Here is a 12,916-nt window from a genome sequence, read left to right as displayed (position 1 = left end):
AAAAAAAAAAAAAAAAGAATGAGCCCTGGCTATCATGTATCCGTCTCTTCATCTCCTATACTGGCCCTGCAGAACTGAGATTCTGCTCTGGATATAGACAGGTCTTTTCACCTGAGAACTGGTTATCCTAATTCTTTGCCGTCTTCTCTCTGGTTATGATAACGGAGGCTAGACTGTGTGTTCTAAAACCTCAATAGAACTCTGACGTTATACTCCTTAACTCTGGGGTGGGGGAGGGCATTTTATTTTTGTATAAAGGGCCAGACAGTAAACATCTTAGGGTTTGAGGATCAGAGGGTCTCTGTCATAAGTACTTACTCTATCATTGTAATGCAAAGCATCCATAAATAATACTCGAGTGGGCAGAGCTGTAAAATCTTATCTACAAAAGGAGCAATAATTTGTCTTCTGACTGTGGTTTGCAGATCTCTGGCTCCTAAACATCATTGTCTATGTGTTCAGGATTCCTTATTACCATGATCAATACTAACCACTTTCAAAATTAGGGCTGGGACCTCTAAGTGCACTGTCTGAACCAAGCGACAGCCCTTATGTCACTGCCATCAGTCTTCTCAGTCCCCACCTACTGCTGTTGAGTCCATTCAGTCTCATAGAAACCCTGTAGGGCAGAGTAGAATTGCCCCATAGGGTTTCCAAGATTGTTATCTTTACAGAAGCAGACTGACATATCTTTCTCATGTGGATCCGTTGGTGGGTTCGAACAGTTGACTTTTTGAGTTAGCAGTTCAGTGTTTAACCACTTCACCACCAGGGCTCCTCTGACAGCCCCTAGGTCACCTCAATTTTTCTCAGTCCTCCCTTTATTTGCAGTGGTCCAGGATGACTCATTTCCATAGCTACAACATCCAAAATGTCCTTTTATCTTACTTTAGTTCCTGGTATATTCCAGAGCCCACAATTAACACTTACATGTACTTTTGTTTTCCCTATACAGTCAAAGTGAAAAAAGAAACTGGAGTTGGTGGTTTCTATATAATTATTGTTGTTAGGTGCTGTTGCGTCAGTTCCAATTCATAGTGATCCTATGTACAAAAGAACAAAACAATTCCCAGTTATGTGCCCTCCTCACAATTCTTGCTATACCCAGGCCCATTGTTTCAGCTATTGTGTCAATCCATCTTGTTGAGGGTCTTCCCCTTTTTTGCTAACCTACCACTTTACCAAGTATGATATCCTTCTCTAGGGAATAGTCCCTTCTGACAACATGACCAAAGTAGGTGAGATAAAGTTTTACCATCTCTCTTCCAAAGAACATTTTGGGTGTACTTCTTCTAAGACAGATTTGTTCATTCTTCTGATAGTCCATGGTATTTTCAGTATTCTTCACTAACACCACAATTCAAAGGCATCAGCTCTTTATTCTTCCTTATTCATTGTTCAGCTCTCACATGCATATGAGGCTATTGAAAATACCATGGCTTGGCTAGGTGCACCTTAGTCTTCAAAGTGACATCTTTGCTCTTAAAAAAAAAACCAAAAAACTACCATTCATGCAATACTGACTCATAGTGATCCCCATTGGGTTTCCAAGGTGGTAAATCTTTATGGAAGTACTCCAAAGAGGTCTTTTGCAGCATATTTGCTCAGTGTAATATGATGTCTGATTTCTTGCCTGCTGCTTCAATAGGTGTTGATTGTGGATCCAAGTAAAATGAAATCTTTGACAACTTCCATCTTTCCTCCATTTAACATGATGTTGCTTATTGGTCCACTTTATGAGGATTTTCATTTTCTTTATGTTGAGGTGTAATCCATACTGGAGACTGTAGTCTTTAATTTTCATCAGTAAGTGCTAAGTCATCTTCACTTTCAGCAAGCAAGGTTGTGTCTTCTGCATATTGCAGGTTGTTAATGAGTCTTCCTCCAATCCTGAAGTCATGTTCTTCTTCATATAGTCCAGCTTCTTGGATTATTTGCTCAGCATACAGATTGAATAAGCATGGTGAATGGATACAACCATGATGCACTCCCTTCCTGATTTTAAACCATGCAGTGTCCCCTTGTTCTGTTCTCACAACAGCCTCCTCATCTATGTGTCGGTTCCTCAAGAGCACAATTAAGTGCTCTTGAATTTTTCATTCTTCTCAACGTTATCCATAATTTGTTATGATCCACAGAGTCAAATGCTTTTGCATAGTCAGTAAAGCAAAAGTAAACATCCTTCTGGTATTCTTTGCTTTCAGCCAAGATCCATCTGACATCAACAATGATATTCCTCATTCCATGTGTAATTATTGGCAGCTGAAAAATTTAAAAATATGTACAAAAAATAATTCAAAAAGTCTAAAAAACATACTTCTGTTCTTGCTTCAGCAGCAGTTAGAAGGGAGAAAAGCTATGATAAACCAATCTGTTATCTTCTGCAGGAAGCAGTGATGTCTTGGTCAAAAGTAAATTGGTTGGGCTATTTTCTAGAAAGTGACAAGAAAACTGAGGTTCAAAAAAGTTAAATTAGAGTCCCACATAGGTCTGTTATGGAAATCCTGCTTATCATAATATGCCCAACCTGAACCAAAGGAAGGAGATATATCATACCTCAAATTGGAAATCTAAATATACATGCTGTTCTGGTTACCTAGTGTCACTCTGACAAGAATATACCACAAATGGGATGGCCTTAACAAACAGGAGTTTATTATCTTACAGTTTGGAGGCTTTAAGTCTGAGTTCAAAGTACCAGGCTCTAGGGGCTTGGTGAAAGCCCCTCAGCCTCAGGCTTCAGCTCTGCCTCCAGCTCCTGGCCCACTGGAACTAGAGGCTTTTCTTCATTCAGACAGCTGCTGGCTGCTGAGGCTGACAAGCCCAAGGTTGACAAGTCAAAAGGCACAGTCCCGATGTTACCAAACCACACAGCAGGCCATTCATTTAAGTCGCCTGAAAGTCCCAAGGTTGGTACAGCATGGCAGACTGCCGAGCAACAACACAACTACATGCAGTGTTCAAGTGTGCCATAAGCTTGAGACCAGTCCCAAAGCTATTTCTTATATACAGGAAGCAGACCACATACCCTAAGGCAGCTCCTCAGCTGCTGACAGTAGGTGCCACCATGGAGCTGATTACCAGTCTCATCACGGGGAATACTACATCCAGCTGCCAAGCCACTTAACCAGGCCTAGCCAAGTTGACACACAAACTGAACTACCACACATGCTGAGTAAAATTGTTAAGTAGAGTGTTTTTTTTAAATATATTAGGCTTAATAGGATTTTGTAAGTGCCAAAAATTATATAGTGCAATGGGTGAAAGCCAGAATGTGATGGACTGCCTTATTTTCCCAGGTGTCAAGTTTTCCACCTTTGACAAGGTATAGTCTTACCACTTTTCTATTGCTCATTTTAATGGAAAATACTTGTGTTTTCCTTCTCAGACAGGTTTCTGCCTTACACAGTTTCCAGCTTTCACAGGTTTTACTGCATATAACTGCCGTTGAGTGCCAATGTAGTGGACCGTTTTCGGATTTTGCCATCCAACATAAATTCTCCTTTCTCTGGTAATACCATCTGAATTTTCTTTTGGGAAACTCATTTTCCTGTACCTTCAGTTCTTATACTGTGGATGGAGCTGACACCATTACTAATTCCAGGGATGGATATGTGATTTAGGCCTGGACAATCAAAAGGTCCAACACCCCTAGTACTAGCCATTGTTTCAGGGATAGACTTTATCTCTTATACTTTGGTCGTATTATCAGAAGGGACCAGTCCCTAGAGGAGGGCATTTGGAGTCATTTCTATCTATTACAACTGTGGGGGTGCTGTATTCTCATGGGTAGAGGTGAGGGATGTTATGATGCTGGGTACAGGGTCAGCAGAAAAGGGGAAGACCCTCAATGAGACGGATTGACACAGTGGCTGCCACAATGGGCTCAAGCATGGCAATGACTGTGAGGATGGCACAAGACCAGGAAATGATTCGTTCTGTTGTACACAGGGTTGCTATGAGTCAGAACTGCACCTAACAACAACAACAACAAATCTGTGAGATAATAAATTTCTGTTTGTTAAAACCATCCATTTGTGGTATCTGTTATAGCACACTAGATAACGAAGACATGGATTTTTTTGTTACTTTTTAATGTTTTTATATATTTGATAATAACATGAATAGCTTTATTCAATTATTTTAATTGAATGTGCATCTGTAAATGTCCAGAGTGTGGACAGCTGTACAGACAATAGAACTCTGTGGATAAAGACAGGTGCTCTTTATCCTCCAAATCCATGACACAAGTGTTGTTTTATAAGAGATTTATTTGGAGGAAAAGGACTTAATGAAAATAAAAAATATGTAAGCATTTCAGTAATAAAACAAAGTAAGTTTCAATTCATTCCTGTACAGAAATCAACTCTTCAGGGAAAGTTTAAAGAAAATTATAGGGAGTTGTCCACTACTTTGGAAGTATTTTGGTAGCACATAATAAATATCATACAGTCTTGATTTTGGACATTTATTACAGCTAGCGAGGAAGCTCAAGGTACTATTTCACATTGTTTTAAAGATTACCTGGCGTGTTTCCAAAATCTGAAGAATCAACTCAATTTACAGGTGCTTCAGGGCAGGGAACATCTTATGCATCATGGGTTTCCAGTATCTTGCACAAGTGAGGCACAATATATGAAGGAGCACGACAGAATGAAGACCATTACCTACTGGAAGAAACGCCCCATACCATGATCACACTGCACAGTTCCATCCACTTAAAATCGATGGCCAAGATGATCAAAAGCAGTGGTTTTCAGCTGGAGGTGATTTTATCCCCCTCTCAGGGGCATTTGACAATATCTGGAGTTATTTCTATCTATTACAACTGTGGGGGTGCTGTATTCTCATGGGTAGAGGTCAGGAATGTTACTAAACATCTTTCTATACACAGTACAGAAAGCAGCCTCCCAACAACAAATAATTACACAGCCCAACTGAATATTCATGATGGCATCAGACAGTCATCCAGAGCAGAACTCACTAAACGATGTTGTTGTTGTTATGCGGTCGAGTTGGACCTGACTTATAGTGACCCCTCCTTGGGTTTCCAAGGCAATATCACTATGGAAGTAGATTGACCAACCTTCCTTCTGAGGAGTGGCTGGTGGGTTTGAACCGCCAGCCTTCTGGTTAGCAGTCAAGTACCTTAGGCACTACGCTACCAGAGCTCCTCACTAAACCATCCTTTCCTTAAATAAATAAATTCATTATAAGATTTAGTATTAATTTTCCAGAAAAGAAAAGCTGCTGGAATAGAATGACGACGTTTCCATTTCTTCTCAGTCAACAGACAATATTTTGCAATTGTCTATTACCACCACAAGTGATGTTTAGCAATTATGGAAGAATGTAAGTGATAACAGAATGTTAACACATAGAAACTCTCATTCTACCTAGATAATATATTGACTTTTGTTAGTGAGACATTTAAAAAGGCTAAATATGGAAGGGCTAGATTTGTACTGGAAGCTCTGGTGGAATAGTGCCAAAGGCATTTGACTGCTAACCAGAAGGCTGGTGGTTCAAACCCATCAGCCACTCCTTGGAAGGAAGGTTGGGCAATCTACTTCGGTAGTGATACCGCCTCGAAAACCCAAGGAGGGGTCGCTATGAGTCAGATCCGACTCAACAGCAGTGAGTTTGGTTTTTCAGATTTGTACTCAGTAACTAAAGTAAGAATACTGAAACAGAAAAGGTGAAGGTTCTAATGATAATTATGATACTTAACAGCTGTTGAGTGTTTTCAATGTGCCAGGTACTCTGCTGAGCACTATATAGTTAAATGTTATCATTTACTTGACAAGATATATCAATTTCACAATTTAAGAATTCATCAAAGAATACTATTTGTTCATTTATATAAAAATTGTATTGTAATTTCTCTTTTACCTCTCCCTCACTAGACTGAAAACTTTGGGAGGGTTCCTGGTCTTATTCATCATTGTATTCCCAAGGGCTTGGCACTAAGGTGTGTCTAACTTAAGCCATTGTATTTTCAGTCACCTGAGAGCTGGACAATGAGTAAGGAAGACTGAAGAAGAATTTATGCTTTTGAGTTGGAGAAGAATGGTGAAAGTACTGTCAACTGCTAAAAGAACTAACAAATCTGTCCTGGAATAAGTGCAGCCAGAATGCTCCTTGGAAGCAATATGGTCAGACTTGGTCTCACCTACTTTGGTCACGTTGTCTGGAGGAACCATTCCCTGGAGAAGGATATCACACTTGGTAAAGTGGAGAGTCAATGAAGAAGGGGAAGGCCCTTAACAAGATGGATTGGCACAGTGGCTGCAACGATGGGCTCAAGTATAGCAAGGATCATGAAGCTGGCACAGGACTGGGCAATGTTTCATTCTGCTATGCATAGAGTCGCTATGAGTCTGAGAGGCACCTAACAACAACAGAGCATTCACAAGAGATTTGTTAAGTGAATAAGGGTAACAGTGTACAATGAAACATAAATCTAGGGAAACTATCTAAAAATCCTCCAAATTCTGAGAAGAGAGATTGTTAAAAGTCTAGTGTGTGAGCTCCTCCAACACTTTCTGTTGTTACGTGCCATCGAGTCAGACCCGACTCATAGCGACCCCTCCTTTGGTTGCCAAGGCAGTATCACTATGGAAGTAGATTGCCCAATTTTCCTTCCAAGGAGTGGCTGGTGGGTTTGAACCACCAGCCTTCTGGTTAGCAGTCAAGTGCCTTAGGCACTAGGCTACCAGAGCTCCATCACTAGGATATCTCATTTATCTTTGTATTCACAGCTACCAGTGAAGACTCTAACACACAGTAGGCACTTAATTAGCCTATTTTTAGTTAAATTTATCTTGAGACTGCAACACTTCTTTATATGGATCTGGGCTCAATAAATACAGTTACTGCTTTTTTATTTTTCTTAAGTGTACTTGTTTTCAGCTTTTTTTGTGGTCCCTGACCTTTACATATTAAATTTAATACTCTTATAATAAAATTAATGCCACTCAGTCAAGGCCATAGACAAGAAATCTTTCACATGGGTAATTTCTTCATTCAGCTATATACTTGTCAATGTGAGATGCAGAGTGGGTTATGTAAGATTAATAGCCTTTTCTAAGTCTAAAGCAAGACTCTACAGCTGCCCAGTTAGATTGTTGCCTTATCTGGAGAGCCATCCTGTGGTGCTACTGTGGATAATGTGGAAAAGGAGGAAGAAGTAGAAACAAGTAAATCTGCTGAGGCAGAAACTACATTTCTACTTTGGGCATGCCATTCAGATACTACTGTCAATAAATCTTCCTGATGTTTTATCAAAAAGCACGAATTACTCAAGAAAGTTCTCACTAAGCCTCAAAAGTCTAGTATATTGGCATAACAATGACAATTATAAAGTACTTTTTTGCTGTTCTTTTGATTTAGAGATGTTTCCTTAATTTTCTTCATATACTAATATTTATGAAATACTCTTGTATTCATGCTTTTTAGTCATTTATTACTCAAACTCACTGCCATCAAGTCAATTCTGACTCATAGTGACCCTATAGGACAAAGTAGGACTGCCTCCCATAAGGGTTTCCCAGGCTATAAATCTTAACTGCAGAAGATCTTTATCCTGCCAAGTGGCTGGGCTGGTGGATTTGAACTGCTGACACTTTGCTTAGCAGCTGTATGCTTTAACCACCAAGCCACCAGAGCTCCTCTCTACTACTCAGAGAAGTTAAATAGAGTTTTGCCTTCTGAGCTAATAAGTTTTGTGGGGAATAAGAGAGAGTAAAAATTTAGGTCATATCCCACCCTTTTCAAATGTCATAATCAAAAATGTTATATAAATTATTATTGTAAATGGATTGTCAACAGCATATATGATGAAGCTGAATGGAGAAAAATGCCTTAAAAGATCACCTTCCAAGTTCTTTAAACACAAAGGATTTCTGAGTTTGCAGATTCTAAGATTAGAAGAAAAAAAAAAAAAGAAGTTCTCTCAAATAATTTCTGATCCCTTAGGGTTCTTCTCAGTATTCCTTAGTGGTAGAAAGATCCCAAAGTGGGCAGCCAGAGAGCTGCAACCCATACAAAGTACTTGCAACCCTTCTTGTTTACTTATTTTTGCTATTTTCATTGGCAGCATTTTTCCCTGCCCAAAGCAGAGCTGCAAATGAATGCAGCTGCCCAAAGTGGAGGAAGTTCAAAGACCAGAGAAGAAAGAGAAAGGAGGTGGGAGTCAAATGAGGAGAACAACTGAGGACAACAACTGAGGACAACAAGAAGATTCTTGGCAACTCTGCCTAGTACAAAAGTCTAAAGCAGAAAACATACTGGGGACAGATGGACTGATGGCAGCCATGGGCAAAGTGATGCACCCATAGGCTCTCATGTGACTTAACAACTGAGTATTATATTTTTACACAGAATTGCAAACTTAAATAGCTCTTAGGACAAGAATATTCCTGCTTCAAAAATTATTCCTCTGAACTGCTGGTGGTCATTTTTTTTTTTTTTTTTTTTTGAGGTTCCTGAGCTCTGGTGGTATAATATTAACCAGAAGGCTGGCAGTTCAAACCCACCAGCCACTCCTCAGAAGGAAGGTTGGGCAATCTACTTCCGTAGTGCTATTGCCTCGGAAACCCCAGGAAGGGTTGCTATGAGTCGGATCCAACCTGATGGCAGTGAGGTTTTTGGGTTTTTTTGTTGCCATATATTCAAAGGTGCTCTGGTGGCATAACGAGTTAGCACTGGACTGCTAACCAAAATGCCAGTGGTTCAAACCTATGGCAGTCTGCTTCCGTAAAGATTTACAGTCTTGGAAACTGCATGGGAGCAATCCTACTCTGTTCTAAAAGATTTTTATGAGGAGGAATCAACTCAATGGCAGTGGGTGGATGGATATCATATATTCATTCATGTCTCTGAATCTATTTACAATTGTGTGAATTTCTTTTTGTTTTTGTTTTTGTTTTTACTATTTGCACAGGGAGCTCTGGTAGCATAGTGCCTAAGGCACTTGACTGCTAACCAGAAGGTTGGCGGTTCAAACCCACCAGCCACTCCTCAGAAGGAAGATGGGGCAATCTATTTCCGTAGTGATACCACCTCGGCAACCCAAGGAGGGGTCGCTATGAGTTGGGTCCGACTTGATGGCACATAACAACAACAACAACAACAACTATTTGTACAAAGGGCATGGGAGAAGCATTTTTTTTACCTCCTCCAACCTCATGAGGGGAAAACAGAATCACCATTAGCAGTACAAAGCTGATTACTATGAGGCAGCAGTCAGACATGCTGCCACCCTCTAACCTTCTTACCAATTCTGACACAAACCATCCCACCCATCACACTCATTTGTTCTCTGCTGAGTTTGATAAATCATTGAAGTGGCCACACAGAACTCACTAACAATACTCACAAGTATGCGGTCTATTACGGAAATAACAGGTTACAGTTCAGGATCAGAAACAAGTCAGGATACAGTTCTTCAATCAGGAAAGCTTCTCTGCCATGCTTTAGGCACACTTCTCTCTGGCCTCACACTCTCAGTCCTGCAGCCCCTTGGCCTTTGCCCTGCTCAGGTCAGTGTTACAAATCTCTTTTTGGTCTGCCGATGGGTGCACCTAGTTACACCCCACTCTGCCAACAAGCCTCCTGCCCAAAGGCACTCAGTTTTCTTGCTTTGTGGGCCAGCAATCCCACACACACACACACACACACACAGAGTCTCATGCTGGTGTCTCAGATCTGCCACCGCCATCTCTCTGCTGGTCTCTTTTTCCCATGAGTTCTAGCACAGGGATATTTGGTGCAAGGACACACCCCACTCTCCACTGTTCTCTGTCTTGATGGTAGTAAGATCCCCCTTTCTGCCTTTTTGAAGGTTCATTTTTAAGCCTCAGGGAAAAAAAAACACTGTTATCATGTCAGTTCCAACTCATAGTGACCCTCTTTGGGTTTCCAAGGCAGTAAATCTTTATAGAAGTAGATTGCCCAGTATTCCTTCTGCAGAGTGGCTGGTGGGTTTGAACTGCCAACCTTCTGCTTACCAGTCAAATGTCTTAGTACTACACCCCTAAAGCTCCTTATTTTAACCCTAGAGGAATGATAAAACTGATCATGCCACCTTAGGGTTCCATACACCTTATTTCCATCGTCCATCGTCCCACCCCCACAAGGGTGCCATATACCTTATTTTTATTAGCAATAAGCTATCCAGTCCCCTTGGTAGGCCACAAGCACCTCACATTTGCATAGTTCCAAGGAGTTATCTGGTGGAAGTCATAAAGACCATAGCTAGACGAACCATATTAAGTGATTCACTGCACACCATTTAAAAGTTATCAAGAAAATATGGATATGGTTATCTGGAATCTGACTTCAATTGGTACACTTAGCATTTATTTTTTTAACTACATGGTTTAGTGTTTCATTAGATTTTAAAATTCAATCTTAGAATTAAATTCACAAGTTAGAATACTGCAAATAATTATTTTCTTTTGAAGGAGAACTTGAAAGAAATAAAACAAACACAACTTATATGACATTTCAGAACAAATTTTAAAAGTTGAATTTAAAAATATATTAAAAGTTGAATTTAAAAATGTATTTTAAGATTTTCAGAAAACTTTCATGCAAATTAATTAATTTATTTATAATTCCATGTTAAGATATGAATTCTAGAATGTTGGAATTCCAAAACAGATTGAGAAACTCAACGGAATGCACAGATGCTTAGGAGGCAACTTGTCTGAATATATTTGCAAGTTCAAATATCTACATTTTCAGACAAAAACCTTTCCACTGCCCTAGCTTCTTTAAAAAACATATTTACAAACAAGAACAACTGTGAAACAGACTTATAAATGTTTAATCTATGTATAAATTTCATAAAGGTAACTGTAGAACAGTAAACACTTTTTACAGACTGAATGCCAAATCTGGAAGCTTTTTCTTTCAGCCAACACTTTCCCACCATCGTGAGAACCATTTCTCATTAACAACCAAATTGTTTTCAGATGCTGTACTATAAGAGGTTTCCTTAGAAACCACTTGGTAAAAGACTGTGGCTTTCTTCCATAGAAATCTCAAGCAGTGAAAAGGCAGATTTTCTGGCATAAATCAAACCCAATTTCTAGGGTTCACTAAACCCTTTCTCCTCCAAATAATGTTTTGTGACTTGATCCTTGCAGCTAATAGCACACGCAGGAGAGCTGGTGTGAACTAGTTTTAAATGATTTTTATTCCAGTTCTTTTTTCGTTCAATTGAAATCATTTCCAGGGCTTGTTGTACCTTGATGAAGGTTTAACTGCACAATTAATGGACAAGATAACACATTTTACTGCGTGGCAAAATCTGTAATTTTCCTCCCACTATGTTTCTCCAAGTTTGCTAGTATAATTTGTTGTCTGTTCTGATTTTCAGAGTTCTTTTCACTTCCTAATATACTTTATAAAAGACGCTTTTACAATTGCTTTCATATTAAAAATAAAGATATTTCATGGCTAATATATATAATCATATATCAATAATGTTATAAGAAGTTTCTAGATGCATATAAATTCATATGAGTTATACCAAAAAGAAGCATAGGTATCAATAATTATATATCAAGTATGAAATTGGCAGAGTACTTTAAATGGAAATCTAAAATTATTAGGGGCTAGAATTACATGCTTCCAAACTTCAAACTTTTAGTATAGATTGTTCTTTGCCAGCAATATGTACCTACCACTCAAAGAAATCCTGTTCTTATCTCACACTCTGCTCAACCCCTCTCCTCATTCATTCATTCACTCCTTTAACAAATTTTTACTGCACTTATCATTTGCTAGATTCTGTTCTAGATGCAAGGGTAAGCAAGACAGATACTGTCCTTTCCTCACAGAACACATGCTTGAAACTGAATCCGGCCTCCTTCCTTGACTTCCTCAGAAATAATCACTTCCCCTTTGGTACTGACATCATGTACCCACTTAACAAGTACCAGTATATTTTATATAAGTAACATACATGCTGTATTTTTTTTTTTGCAAACCACATAAGCCCTTAGGATAGTTTCCTATCCTACAAGCACTATGAGCATTATATGTGTATGTGCATTATTTATAGGGGTTGTTACATGCAAAAAAATAAGTTATCTAACTAGCACCTACTAGGTACTAGGCACTTGCCATATGATGTTGCAATTATTTATTTATGAATCTGCTTTCTTTATTATATTGTGAGCTTTTTCAGGAAAGAGTCCTTATCTATCTTTGTACCCCCACAACCTAGCACAAATCCTGTAATACGGTAGGTATAGGCTTTCAGTTCCTTGACAATTATCAATTATAGACTATAGGTTTATAAAAGTACCCATCCTGCTTCACTAATAATTTCAGCCAAAAATTTTAGACTTGTGAAAGATGGAAACCTAAGAAATGGTCAAGCTGTACTAAGAAGCTTGGCAACTGCAAGTCTGCCATATTTCTAGGCAAGTTTTCTTCAAGATGGAATTACTATGCTTAATAGGACAATTAGTCAAAGTTCAAAAGACAATTCAAAGTAAAAATTGGTCTCCTTAATTATGTAGCACAGGTCTTGTGGTAATTTGCTTTTGGAATCTTTTAATTAAAAAATGCAACCCTCTGCTTCCAAAGGCATCTCACTGAGAGTGAAGGCCCAAAATACGTACTGTAGTCTATAAAGTGCTTATGTTAGACTGGGTTCTCTAGAGAAACAAAACCAGTAAAGCTTATATAGAGAGAAAAAGAGAAGTTTATCTTAGGAAAATGGCTCACACACTTATAGAAGCTGGCAAGTCCCAAGTTCTTGGATCAAACGTCAAGCTGAAGGCTTTTCCTGACTCACACAGCTGCAGGGGCTGAGGAGCTCAAGGTTGGCAGGCAGTATTCTGGTAGCATAGTGGCTAAAGCACTTGACTGCTAACCAGAAGGCTGGCGGTTCAAACCC

The sequence above is a fragment of the Orycteropus afer genome, unplaced genomic scaffold, assembly GCF_000298275.1.
Source record: "Orycteropus afer afer isolate SDZICR_OR568_19922 unplaced genomic scaffold, OryAfe1.0 scaffold00033, whole genome shotgun sequence".
Classification (NCBI taxonomy): Eukaryota; Metazoa; Chordata; class Mammalia; order Tubulidentata; family Orycteropodidae; genus Orycteropus; species Orycteropus afer.
The sequence above is the reverse complement of the archived record's forward strand: the minus strand, read 5'-3'. Positions refer to the sequence as shown.